This window comes from Malaclemys terrapin, chromosome 6, assembly GCF_027887155.1.
Source record: "Malaclemys terrapin pileata isolate rMalTer1 chromosome 6, rMalTer1.hap1, whole genome shotgun sequence".
In the NCBI taxonomy this organism is placed as follows: Eukaryota; Metazoa; Chordata; order Testudines; family Emydidae; genus Malaclemys; species Malaclemys terrapin.
The window spans coordinates 115643929-115658755 of record NC_071510.1 but is presented as its reverse complement, the minus strand read 5'-3'; positions in this window follow the sequence as shown (position 1 = coordinate 115658755).

Sequence of the window (14827 nt, the reverse complement as noted above, 5' to 3'; positions counted from 1 at the left end):
GCCTGTGCTGGCATGGAGCAGAAGGCTATAATGCAGCTGTGTTCATGCACTTTAGTTCTTTGTGCCTATGTCAACTATTCTAAGCTGGAACTGAATATAATTTTTCCTTCCAGCTGAGAATGGTTATGAGTGTTGTCAAATCTTGGAGAGAGAGGCATTATCAAAAAAAAATCTGAGAAACCCGGATGTGGGCAATTGCACGCTTAAGTACAGATCCAAAAAAGCACTTAACCATATGCTTAAAGTTAAGTATGTTGCTGGACTGGTGCCTGGATTTCCACTTGCAGTTACTGAGATTGAACATGCATATTTGGTATGCACATGCAAAGGCCTAGTTAAATGCCTAACGGCCATTTGTGGGAGCAAATTCTATTAACTGTATGTATCAATTAGGTGCATAAGTCCACATGTGCTTTTTTTATAGTGGCCTTGGTCTTCTCAGGGTTTGAAAATCAGACCTATTTGTGGTTCTTTTATTGTTGGACTTTAATATGCTGGAAAGGTGAAACTTGAGGATACCTTAGCTGGAGGGCTAAAGCACCATTGCACTGGACCCTGTCAGAAGAGGCAATTAACTGTTGCAGACCTTGTAACAAGCTGAGTAGTGCTCCGTTGCCCCACAGGGGGGCACCATGGAGGCAGGTCATGTGACCTGGGTTTGTGCTAACATGGGGGTATAACAGAAATAGAGGAGAAGAGAGTTGTTAGTACTATTCCAGGGACTTAGTCTAAAAGAGGGTAGCCTACCAGGTCTTCAACAGAGAAAGGGAAAGCAAATGAGGGGATTACATTTCTCTTATGTTATATGACTTAAATTTTGTCTTGACAAATTTGTTTCCATCAGTTACTTTGGAATGCCAAAAAAAAAAAAAGTAGTATACAATAAGCTGCCAGGAGAGAAAATCATAAACTTAAAACTTCCTTTGTATTTAAGAAGATTTTTCACTGTTTATATTTACTTTTTTGAATTCCACTTGGCTGATTGGTAGAAATTGGTCACTTTCATTTTATTTTTAGTCTGTTTCACTTTCTTTTCCTGCACTACCACAATGCTATGACTTTTTGTTAGGTTCCCAACAAATAATGAATATTTGAATAATTACATATAAAAAGATCTTATTCATTTTTTTTTGAAATATGGCCCATTAAGGTAAATTTTCCTGCCTACACATTTGACCTGAAATACAATACTTTGCTGCATCCCTTTGAGTTTCTGCCTTAGGGTCATTTTAGCTAAGCACACGTACTTTGTATGCCGATGTAAGCCATTCTTGCTTTCTTTGTCCTGGTAATTATAAATGCACAAGTTGTAACTGTTTTTGTCTATATCCAAAGAGCAGAACAGGTACTCACAATTGTTGGGCTATGTAAGGGTTAAAGTAAAGACCTGGGAGGCGGCTGGTGTGCTGGTATGGTATTAGGGAGCAGGCACAGGCATGAACTATTCCTTTGCTTGATAGATAAAGCATCATCCTGCCATAAAGTTCTCTTCCGCTCATTAAGGATTGATCAGCATTGCAGCTGCATAAGGAATGTGGGGATCTAAGGGATACTTTTTGGGTAAAGCAGTGTTATCTCCCCCTCCCTTCCTTTCCCAGCTACACAAACGAGCTCAGGGTCATGGCACCCTTCTCCCTTCCCTGCAAACTGCTGATTAAGGGAATTCCTGGCGGCAATTATAGCAAAAAAATGTATCTTCAAAGTAAAAATTGTCTGTAAAATATGCTAATGCTGTAAACAGTAATCAGGGGCAGGAATAATTGTATTCAGTATATAGCTATTAATATTCATTGTATGGGTGTTCATATTACTCAATAAGGGTTTTGGGGGTGTTGTAGTAAATGTGGGTATTAATATACTAATTTCGATAAGAGTGTGAGGTAACTAATGCAGTGCTTACTCAACAATTGAGTCAAGGGGAGCAAGTACTGCAATAAAGAAGCCCGTCTACTCAATCTGCCCTGGTCAGCCTGTTCTTCTAACAAAAATATGAATACATTTGTTCTTTTTTGAATTAATCTAAAAAAAATCAAAGTCTCCATGAAAGAACAGTGTCTGACACTTTCAAAAACAACTACTTTTGCGTACCTCTATTTTTGGGTGACCAGGTTGAGACACTTTTAAGGGGACTGATTTTTTTCCAAACATCGGTGCCCTTTGGTGAGTGGACCCAGGAACAACTCCTTAAAGGAGCACTTCCTCCTGGGCACTCTGGGGATTAGCTCTTTCCAGGTCCAACATCCCCTTCTACTGCATGTTGCATGCCTTGCCACTATGCACTTTCTCTCTCGCTGTCTGTGACTTAGGGTGCTCTGTCATTGTGGCTTAGCCCTCCAGCCAGGTCACTGTGTTGTCTTTTTTTTTTTCCCCTTCCAGGATATCAAACCCTCTTCCTCCAAGATGGCAATTTTCCCTCCATTGCCCCGCTGGTGCCACTTTCCCAGAGGCTGGTAGGGAAAGCCAAGCCTGCCCTCTACTCCAGGTTCCAGTTCAGGGTCCCTCTAATCAGCAGCCAATGTCTGTACCCTCTTAAACCTTACCACCTTTTCCCTGAGCCTTTTCCTACAGCCTCTCCACCAAGTTTTTTCTTTTGTCCTTCTGTACTGTCCAGAGCATGGCCACAGGCTCCCTCACTGCAGCCCCATTCTGCTGCCAGCTTCCTGGCTCTCTTTAGCTCCCCCTGTTCCTTCCCAGCTGGGTTCTGTCAGTATTCAGGGACTAGTTAGGAGAGCTAATTCCCCTCAGATGTGACTTTGCTGGTTAATTGACCTCTTCCCAGCCTCATTTACTCCTTTTAGTCTGGTGTGTGAAGGGGTGAAAACCCCATTTTAGGTGTCTTAAGTTTGGTGTCCAAAAATTGAGGCACCCCCTTCACTTCTGAATATCTCAGTGTGACTCCGTGTCACAGCAGCCCTCTTAAACTGAAATTGCTCTCCAAATGGAGAGCCTGACAGCAAACTGGCTTGCCTCAGAAACTTACACAGAAAATCAGAACAGGTACATAGTACAGTACTGTGTACATCATATAATCATATTCCAGGCTTTTCTTTGCATTTGCATAACTCCATTAGCCCTGTGATGTCAGTACTTGCCCTGCAAGATAAATCAGATAAGAGCTATTTTCCAGCTATACCGGTTGCCCTCAATCAGAAGGATTGCAATGGATCCTTTATTCCAGATAACTTGCATAACTGTGTATGCAATAGCTTTGTGACCTCTTCACTCTCCTTTTGGTGACCTAAATTATATACTGACATTTACTAAATGTACTGCTCATTTCACTTAGCATTGTAATCGCAATATATGGCTCTGGGGAAATTTAATGATTTCCCATGAGAGCTCATTAATTGACAGCTGTAGTAAATTCATTGGGCCAGATTGTGAACTGGTGTAAATTGGCATAACCCCATAACTTCATTGGCACTGAAGATATGGTCACTTACGACCAGTAAGCTACATGTTAATAGGTATGAAATGATTTTGCCTTTGTTCTCTTCTTTTCTTGTAAGTTAAATGAAAAATGAACTGAAATTTACAAACTAGTTGTAAAGCTAGGATTGTTTGCACAACAGAATCCAAGCAAGTGATGTGTTTTTTAAATCTGTAAATGTTTTATTTCAGAATTTGCAGATTTGACATTTAGGACAAACTTATTCCTTTTCTGACATAGACATTTAACCTCCTGTACAACTTGAAAAATAACATTCGGCTGCATTGGCTTGAACTGGATTTTTTTTTTTAAATCCAGTTGGAAGTGTTAAAAGTGAAATAGAGGTTTCATTAACTGTGGTTTAAATGGAAATTTGGTTTGCAAAGTCTGTATTTTTCTCTGCAACAGTGCCAGTTTCCTGAGTCCTCTTCCCCAATTGTAACCCCATGTAGGTGCCTTTAATAAATTCCTCCCAAGAAAAGAATCCCTTCTGATTCATAATCCAAGACTAAATCTGAAATATGGAGTTGACATTCAGATGCCATGCAGATGAGCATGTTAGAAAAAAAGGTAAGCTGAGGAAATAGTAAAGAAGATGTGGTCACCACCAACAAAGCATGTCACGTCTTCTTCCCCTGCTCATAGAGACAGAGCATATGGCTCCACTGGGTCTGCAGGTTGCAAAGAACCATTTTCAAAACACACTGTTAATTAGTTTTCTTACTGGTGCAGTAATGTATTATATGGACAGAACAAGAAAGAACCATTTCATTCCCTGGGAAATGACTAGGTGGTTGAGAGTAGACTTAGCCAATGTTGCTGCTAGTTACAATCTCCCACCGCTTCTCAGGATAAACCAATTTATTCTCATTACATGCTGTATGTAGCATGGCAGGCAGCATGGATAGTGATAACAAAAAATAAAAGTAGGACTATGGGGATGTGGGTGAGCATTGCAAGAGACGCAATGCTGGCCCAGTGATAAGGCTATTGAAAACCACACTTTGTTACAAATAAGCCAATAAGGTGAAGGAACATAGGGTAAGAGAAGGCTGGGGAGCTGGCAAGACTGCTTGTTCCCAGAAAATGTCATAAGGCACTGATCAGCTGTCTGTGAGAGATGCTGTTCTCTTAGAATAATTGTTATATTTCAGTGTCAATGTCTGGTCCTCATGGCTTTCCCTACTCTCTACTTATCCCGCAGTCATAGTGTCTGTGGAGGAAATCATGGCAGTGTATGTTGTGAAGATTAATTACATTTATCTGAAAAGCACCTTGAGATCCTTGCCTGGGGACCCTAGACCCCAGAGGAGAATGGTGGTGTGAGGGGCCTAAACTCCAAGTCCCATGAGCACTGCAGTGGCATTTCCAAATTTAAATTTTTTATTTTCACTTGAAATATTTTGGTTTTCAGTATTTTCACTTCAGATTCAAAATTTCCTGCAGAGAGTTAAAAATATATACATGATAAAGTTTTCATTGCTGTGAACATGAGTGTGGAGGAAATCATGGCAGGACAAAAGAGAGGACATGACCAGGATGCAGATTTTCCCCCTCCCCAACCACCAGCTTTCCATTTAAGAGGACAGCACCTTCACTGGATTGCATTTAAACACCTATGTCCTGGTATATTTTTAACTCTCTAAATTAGAAGAGTTATACTAAATTTAGTATAACAATCACTCATGGCTTGCATGAGAACAATCAGGTAATTTAAACTCTCCACACTCAGCCCTACTTGAAAGTACAAATAATTTTAATTCCAACTCTCAATCTTTTTGGAATTCTGGTTGTGGATTCAGAATCAAAACACTGCAACTTTGGCCCATCTGTATTCGTTACTGAACCTACTAATTACTCTTACTTGGAAAAGAACCTGATTAACATGTAACTGATTGCAGTAACATTTCACTTCTTTAAAAATAGCCTTGAGTAGTAGTAGTCTGATGTCAAGGTAGTCATGGTACCCGGCATAGTCAAAGGCAGCCTCAATGGATGAAGTACACATGCAAAATGCATGAGTCATATTAATCTGAGACTGGAGTGCCAATTCTCATAAAAATTAGTGGGAATCTTTCAATTGACTTGACTGGGATCTGGCCCAGACCCTTAGAAAGCAAGCCACAATCCATAACAGATTCTGTAACGGAATGCTTTTCATATCCACAAACTGGGTATTTGTAGCAAATTAATTTTTTGTAAAACAACTTCATCAACCTATGTTTTAATCCATCATTATATAAGATGGCATCACACATTAGGGCAGGGGTAGGCAACCTCTGGCAAGCGTGCCAAAGGTGGCACGTGAGCTGATTTTTAGTGACACTCACACTGCCCGGGTCCTGGCCACTGGTCTGGGGGGCTCTGCATTTTAATTTAATTTTAAATGAAGCTTCTTAAACATTTTAAAAACCTTATTTACTTTATGTACAACAATAGTTTAGTTGTCTATTCTCGACTTATAGAAAGAGACCTTCTAATAACGTTAAATGTATTACTGGCACGCGAAACCTTAAATTAGAATGAATAAATGAAGACTCGGCACACCACTTCTGAAAGGTTGCCGACCCCTGCATTAGGGTATTAAATTAATACTGTTCATTTTAACAGAGGAGGTTTTTTCCTATTTTGAAACATAACCTCCAAACCAAGAGATGCATCTGACTGTTTAATAGGTGAATGCTCTTTGCAACAATAAAGAGTCCCACACCTTGTTCCGGAGGTTTGATAGGTACTATATTTGTACACCCAGGTTTACCAGACAATGTAATAGCTGTCTGTGATCTATCATATTTCCTGTGTGAGGAATAGCAGAACTTTGCTGAATTTTCATCTCATTAGTCACCAGTCCTTTGTCTCTTATCATTGTCTCTGTAACTCTGTCCCTGTTGCTCACAGTTATAATAAGATTGTTCACTCAGTCACAATGCTGAGTTCATAAAAGGCACAATGTGCAAAAACAGGTTGGCTTCTAGAATGGAACATACCAATGTTTTGATTCATCTGCTCTTGAATAGCAGGGACCTAATTTAATTATAACTATGACTTTTCTAGTAATTCCTTTCTGTGGCTGTCTACACCTGAGATCTCGCTTCCTCTCTCAGCCCTTATGCCATCTATCTCCTTCTCCCACTCACGACTCTGCACCTATTTTCACATCCCTATGTTTGGGATAAACTCACTCTGTATACATATACATGTGTCCTCCCTCTCCCCCTTCAAACCCCTCCTGAAAAACATGTCTTTCAAGCTGCCTTTCCATTCTGATAATGATGCTAAGTGCTCTCTAAAACACCTTAACACCAAGATAATAAACAATGTAACTTCCCTATAGCTTACCTGTTGTGCAGCTTATTCCCATAAAATGTACCTCTTGGTCAGTGCTTATCTAAGGAGCAAATCTGTCTGTATGTACTACTGCAGGGGTCGGCAACCTTTCAGAAGTGGTGTGCCGAGTCTTCATTTATACACTTTACTTTAAGGCTTTGCGTGCCAGTAATACATTTTAACGTTTTTTAGAGGGTCTCTCTATAAATCTATATATCATATAACCAAACTACTGTTATATATAAAGTAAACAAGGTTTTCAAAATGTTTCAGAAGCTTTATTTAAAATTAAATTAAAATGCAGATCTTATCAGTTTAGTGTGAGCCTTGCCCTTGCTTTTCCTTGCTGAGTTTTCCAAAGTCTGGCGCACATTTGGATACTTTAAGCTGCACACAGGCTTCTGAGTGATCAGTTGTTAACTGGCTGGCAGGAGGTCAGCAGCTGGAACCCCAGATCAGCAGCTGAGGTGAGTGGAGCTGGCGGTTGGTAGGGCTGAGCAGGGCCGGAGGCCTGGACACTGTCTGGCAGGGGGTCTGCGCTGGAACTCCAACCGGAAGCAAGGTGAGTGGGGCTGCAGCGGGGACCCTGGCTGGCAAGGGACCAGCAGCCGGAACCCCAGAGCAGCAACTGAGCGGCTCAGCCCGCCACTGCTCTGGGGTTCCGGCCACCGGCTCCTGCCAGCTGGGGTCTCAGCCCGCTGCCAGCCTGGGGTTCCTTCACCCAGGCCAGCAGTGGGCGCTGAGTGGGACCGGCAGTGGGACCCCGGCTGGCAGGAGCTGGCGCCAGAAACCCCAGAGTGGCGGCGGGCTGAGTGGCTCAGCCCGCCGTCACGTGCCATCAAAAATTGGCTTGCGTGCCACCTTTGGCACACGTGCCGTAGGTTGCCGACCCCTGTACTACTGTATAGTACAACACGTTCATTGAAAGGGGAAACACTTGTTCTTGTAGTCTGTTGTCCTATGCTTGAAGGAATTCTGGGTAACAGGGGGGAAGGAGCAAATAACAGCCAATGAAGGAAGGACACAGTGGAAGTTTTGAGAGGAGTGGGCAGGCTGGCAGAGCTCAGAGAACACTCTGCAGCACCTGGCAGTAAACTTGCTGGCTCTTGCCAGTGAAGAGTTCCACAGAATAAACTCCCTTCTAGGTCTTGATTCTGATTTGCTGTTCCAGTCCGTTGAAGCTTTGCTTGACCTGCTGAGAGAGAAGGATTCATTGCTCAGACAATGAGCACCATTTTAACTCCAGTGAGTTTTAACTTGGGCTGAGTGCTGGCTGGAGGAGGCTTGGAACTATGAGCAAAGCAGCTATCTCCTGCTGTTGGGTTTCTTCTGTGTTCAGGGAAGCAGGTCTTTGTACATTCTTTTTAAAATAGGCTTTCCTCAAAGATAATTGCTTCCATCATCAATTTCTCCTCCTACTGAAAACAACCTGCAGGACCTGTACTTTGACTAACTGCTTGGGTGAAAATAGTTATAGTATTGTAAGTTTTTTACGGGTGTATGGCACTTAGAGACCTACTACAAGGCACCCTGTAGATAGATGAACATGAAAATGAAAATAAAATGAACAATAATAACTTCTGAGTGAGCATGATGACTCCTCAGAAGCTTGTGGGAATTTATATGTAGTACGTGGCCATTCGTGCATGGGAGTAACAAGGCATAAGACACCCTCCGGTGGGCTACCCATACAACAGGTAGCAGCACTGGGGGAGAATCGGGCTCTGCAGAGCCACAATGCCTCCTTCATTCCTCACGTAGGTGAGCAGGAGGGGCGAGAAGGATGTACATAGTGGCGTTGTGCCCCCAGCTCTCAATGCTCCAGCCAGTAGAGCTGTGCTGACATGCTGCACCCAGCACAGATTACTTCCTCCCCAGGGCAGCAAAGGAAGTTGGAGGGAGACTGTGACTAGAGAATCACAATCACCCCTCTTAAGATCCTCCGGGGACAGCGTAACAACATGTTGCCCCTTGCTCGGGGCAGATGGTACAGTTACGAAGTAGCACATGAGATGACTGCAGACCTTTTGAAGAAAATAACCAGAGCCATTTGGCCTGAGTTAAAAAGGTTGCCTTACTAGTACAGCCAGTAGACGTCTCTGTTGTGCTTCTCCATTGTTTTAGTCCTTCCAGGGCAAAGAGGTTGTTTTCAAGACTGTCCCAATGCACAGTGAATGTCAATGCTGAAGAGCCCCATAATCCAGGCAAAATGGCTTATCTTCTGTACAGAAGTGAAGCTGGGAAAACTCCAGAAAGTCTCCTCTGTGAGCAAGTCTTGCTTGTTAAAAGCTTTCCGAGAAAGGGAACAAGTGTTAGACCTAGGGCTGTGCTTGATCTGCAGAGCTTGTCACAGAATGTGTAATGAATTGAACTCAGCTGTTTAATTCTGACGTGTTGGAGGCAAATCAACCCCTGTTGCTTCACTTGGACTGTTTTAGATGTGGTTTGGTTTTGGTTTAGATGAACTTGAACTGTTTAGGTTTGGTTTAGATGAATTTGAACTGCTAAAACTGCACATACATTAGGCATTTTTTGGGATGTCTTACACTATTGCTTTACTATCCGTTCACCCAGTGGTAGCAACTTTAGGATCACGTACTGATAAGTGGTTGGTTTTTTTTTTTTTTTAAATCAAGTTATCAAACTGGTAAGTTTCTTTGTCCAGCAGTGCCTTGTGGCACCTCTTGAATTCTGTCATCTTTGATTAAGGCCACTGGAACCTAACATCCCCTAGTAGATCTAGATTTTCTAAACTGTAGGTTGAGTGAAGAAAGTTAACAAAAAAATCCTATTGTGCATGCATGAAAAAACTTTCAGAGGTCATAATTTCAAAACTAAACCAATTTTCTTCAGCCTAAGATATATTATTATTCACTTGTGTTATGGTAGCATCCAGAGACCCCAATAAGGGTTAGTGCTTCTTCCCATGTGCCACATGCTATCAAAACAGAGAGGAAAATGTCATCCTTATGCTGTATACTCTACAATATAATCTTCAGTTTTCCTCTTCCTTAGATCTCACTGAAATCTACCAAATAAACCAAGGTTGACTGAATTCAGTTCATTGACTAACTTGTACATGCATGGCACTTCTGATTGGAACACTTGTGACGTGTGCAGTTGTTTTTTATTTTGCTCCTAGAACTCAAAAATAGCCAAACTGATTTTGCTGAACCTTAAAAAAAGAAGGGGATGGGAAGGGGGGGGAGGTGAATGGGGGGCACTGGGCAGAGACCTAGCATAGAACAATTCTGTCACAAAGAAACTTGTCCAGAGCAACTGAAATAAGGTAAACTTAAAATGCACCATCCCATGTATTCTAACTATTGTGGTTGCTGCTGTTTCTGCTGTAACACTCACGGTACTATTGCTACTATCAGTTCCAAACAATCCACTATTGTTTACAATATATAGGTCAGATTTTCTCCAGTACCAAGATCCACTAAAGGCTACTGTAATTTATACCAGCTGTCTGTAGCTCCTAAGGGATGTTATACCATCTGAGAAATGGCAGAGCTGAGCAAAACTCTTCCCTGCCCCCAATATTCCCCTTCTGACCCTCAACACGATCTCCCACCACAGGCTGAGAGGTAGTTGGCATAGTAGCCAGTTCCACTGGCTTTGCACCAGCTGAAAGCCCTGAAGACATATTGAAAGAAATCTTAGTTGAGCAGCTGTGGTTAGATTCCAGCCCCACTGCACCACCCAGAGTCAGAGAGAACCTGGTCTTATGTATAAATAAATATATATACATCAAATTGGTCATTTTGCTGTTTATAATCTGTATCAGAAACAGAGGATGAAGTCTTTTTTTTTTTTTTCAAGAGGAAAAGGATAATCAGGGTGAGGAAAAAAATTTCTATTTTCTAAGCTAGTTACAGTAGAGAACTGAAAAAATATAGGAATGGTTATAAAATACTTGGCAGCATCACTTTGAAAACAAATGAGTAAGGAGAAAAATCCCAGGGCTGGATTCTGTGACCCCCCACCTACACTCAGCCTGTCAGTAAGAGAAATCACAGGTTAATTAAATGAGTTGTGTTTCCAACATGTATTGTTGGTTAATTACATGTCTAGTAAATGATACATATTTCTGAAAGTGCAAAATATTGTTGGATAACAAGCATGTGACTGTAACTCATTATAAACTCTGGTTTGGAGATCACAGTTTGAGAATTTCTATTAGAGGCAATACTGCTGCAATACTTAAAATCCTGTTATAATGACTGGGCTGGATTAATTTAATCTACTTGTAGTCTACTAATGGGTGCTGAATTAGTTATGAACTCTTAGGAAAAAGACCTAGGTATCATGATAGATGTACCAGTGGTGATGTCTACTCAATGTGCAACAGCATTAAAAAAGAACAGAAAGAAGAACAGGAGTACTTGTGGCACCTTAGAGACTAACAAATTTATTAGAGCATAAGCTTTCGTGGACTACAGCCCACTTCTTCGGGCTGTAGTCCACGAAAGCTTATGCTCTAATAAATTTGTTAGTCTCTAAGGTGCCACAAGTACTCCTGTTCTTCTTTTTGCGGATACAGACTAACACGGCTGCTACTCTGAAAAAAGAACAACAAAACCCAAGGAGAATACAACTGCATTTTATTTTGGTCACCTGTGCAATCCCAATGAAAGCTTTGCATTCATTGTAATTGCAACCTGAAACTTGTGCTGAACAACTGCTTTTGTAGTGACCACTAGGTATCCTGTGCACTGAATGAGACAGGGGTCCTGTGGAAAAAATTGTATGTAGTCATGTAATTAAAGACTGTGTCATAATACATATGCACAAGAGGGGCAAATTAGTTGCACAGACAACCTTCATTCTGGCATTTTCCCAACTTTTAAGTGCTTGATTTTATTAGAGTTGCAATGATCTTTTAATGTAGGATTGTTTGTGTAACACATTATTTTGTCGTAGCTTCCAGGCAAACATTTGGACTTCTGGGATGAAATAATGGTACCAGTGAGGTTAATGGTAAAACTCCCATTGACTTCTATGGGGGCAGGATTTCACCCCCAGAGTGGGTTACTTCCTCACTGGGGGAGAAATGAGTAGACCTAGTCAGAGGATTTCTTTTCCTGAACTATTCCTATTTACAGTAAGTGTATAGGCTTTGTTATTGCCTTAAGCAAAAATGGATTATCAACCAAAGCATAAGATTGCAATTCACAGGTAGATGTAGATTTAGAATTCTTGGGGTGTGAGGAGGGAAGAAAGGAGGGAGAAACCAACTGCAATCAGCCAGCCAGCTAGATCATTCAAATACACTATGGATTTTGTGCTGCAGCATGTATATCTATATATACATAGGTATATATGTGTGTGTGTGTGTGTGTGTGTGTGTATATATATATATATATATACACAGCCTAGCAGGTATAAACACCAGAGTGGGTATTAATTTACAACATATCAAAATTTCTCTAATACTTAAATATTTTTGCTGTTTGTTTATTTGTATGGTGAGAGAAGAGTTAACACATAGTTAGGTCATAGAGTTCTGGAGCTAATGTAGAGGTGTTCCAGGATGTGATGCAAGAACTAGGTCAAAGTTCACTGATGAGATTTGAGCTTCTCTGTGCCTTCTTTGTCATTTCAGAAGTCGCACTAGCTCTGTATCCATAACAATAAACCAAATAAACCCAGATTCTTTCTTTCTTTAGCTGTACCAGATTGTCATCTGGAGGGGTGATTCAGGGATAGACGGTCTGTGATTTACTCTATAACAAAAGTGCAATAGAAAGCTAATCAGAAAAAATAGATGACAAAAATTCCTCCCCGTGGGAATGTTTGAAAAATGGAAGTCAAGTGTACTCTTAGACAGATCCAGGCTGTGGAGAGAGAGATGGAAACCAGTCGTAAAAAGAAAAAAAAATGGTCAAGTTAAGGGAATGTACATACAACTGCTGCCCAGAACTGGTTGCATGGCAACTAAAAGTGGAGGAGCATCTCCACAGCAACAAGGAGTAGCAACAGCTCTAGAGGTAGATGAATTGTAAGACTGACAAAGTTTTAAAGGGGAAAGAACCAATAACAATTGAAAACCAAACTAAACCTCCCCCAAATCTAGCTATTACCCAATAGCAACACCATTTCCAGCAACACCAGAGCTGCTGCAGAAACAGGAATTTAGCTCGGATGGGCTAGAAGAGTGATCACTTCAGGATAGTGTCAGGTCTTTGACAAGGACATTCATGAATGCTGGGTAATGCTTTCATTTACGCAAAACAATGGCTGACACTCCTATTGATGGAAGCAAACAACTATCCTCAACAAAATGACTAAGTGTCACAGAATAAGTTACAGGGTAGCATGTTAGCCTACAAAAGTGGGTTATATAGGGGATCCTAAACAACAAGGAGTCCTTGTGTCACCTTAGAGACTAATACCTTTATTTGGGCATAAGCTTTCATGGGCTAAAACCCACTTCATCAGATGCATGGAGTGGAAAATACAGTAGGCAGGCATAAATAGACCGCACATGAAAAGATGGGAGTTGCCAAGTGGGGGGTCAGTGCTAATGAGGCCAATTCAATCATGTTGGATGTGGCCCATTCCCGACAGTTGATAAGAAGGTGTGAGTATCAACAGAGGGAAAATTATTTTTTGTAGTGACCCAGCCACTCCCAGTCTTTATTCAGGACTAATTTGATGGTGTCAAGTTTGCAAATTAATTCTAGTTCTGCAGTTTCTCATTGAAGTCTGTTTTTGAAGTTTTTTTGTTGAAGAATGGCCACTTTTAAGTCTGTTATTGAGTGTCCAGGGAGATTGAAGTGCTCTCCTATTGTTTTTTGAATATTACAATTCTTGTTGTCTGATTTGTTTCCATTTATTCTTTTGCGTAGAGACTGTCCACTTTGGCCAATGTACATGGCAGAGGGGCACTGCTGGCACATGATGACATACATCACATTGGTAGATGTGCAGGTGAACAAGCCCCTGATGGTGTGGCTGATGTGGTTAGGTCCTATGATGGTGTCCCTGGAATAGATATGCGGACAGAGTTGGCAAGGCGGTTTGTTGCAGGGATTGGTTCCTGGGTTAGTGTTTCTGTTGTGTGGTGTGTAGTTGCTGGTGAGCATAGACCTAATCTTGTCGCCTGCTCTCTTGCCCACTTCTGGTTCCTCTGCTCTTTGCCCCTTCTCTGCATAAGAGAAGTCCAAGCTCCTCCCACCTCAACACTTAGCACAGTTCCAACCCTCTCACTATTACTCCTAGCCCGTAACCCAGATTTAGGTACTGTGCACTTCTATTTTACTGTCTCCCACCTTCCCTGCCTCCTCAGTGGGAAAGCTCTGTATGCCCAATCTTCCTCCAAAACCTCCCAGGTCTTTCTGCACAGCTCCAATATTTTCCTCCCCATGAATAATGCTGAATTTATCCACCCAACACCTCTGTGCTGTATTATTTGCCATTTTTCAGCAGAGGAACTAAAACAGAGAGATTAAGGCCAAAGTTAATAGCCAGCTCCAAACCTTCTGGCTTCAGTGACTTGCCCAACATCCCAGAAGTAGTCTATGGCAGAGGCAGGGATAGAATACAGCTTTTGAGGATACCACTTTATTGCCTTCTATTTTGGATCACTCTTTTTCTTCTCATAGCGGCCTGCCTCATTCACTGCATAGATATTCCACCCTGTGAAACTATTTGATAGGCAAATTCATTGGTGTACCTCCCATTGTTTTGCAGGAAAAGGCTCATTGCACAGAAAGCATCAGAAAATATGTAGATTTCACCTAACCTTTCAGAGGGTTGGTTTTGCTCTATGTTGGACCTCAATTCTACCCCTGGCTGTGCCAGGAATGAACTGGTAGCATTTCTCTCAGGAGCCTGATCTACCCATTGTTCAGACAAATTTGGTTGTGTTTTTTCTCCTAATTTTTTAGAGAAGATGCCAAGTTAGAGTTTAAACTTAGCTGCAACTTTATTCAAAGTGGCTGGGGGGGGAGGGGAGAGAGGAAGGAAATTCTGTCCTGTTGAACCACAATAACCTCTGCATTAGGTCACCAGCAGTTTTTGAATCAAGGACCTTCAGATCCACTCTAACTCCTCTATCCCTAG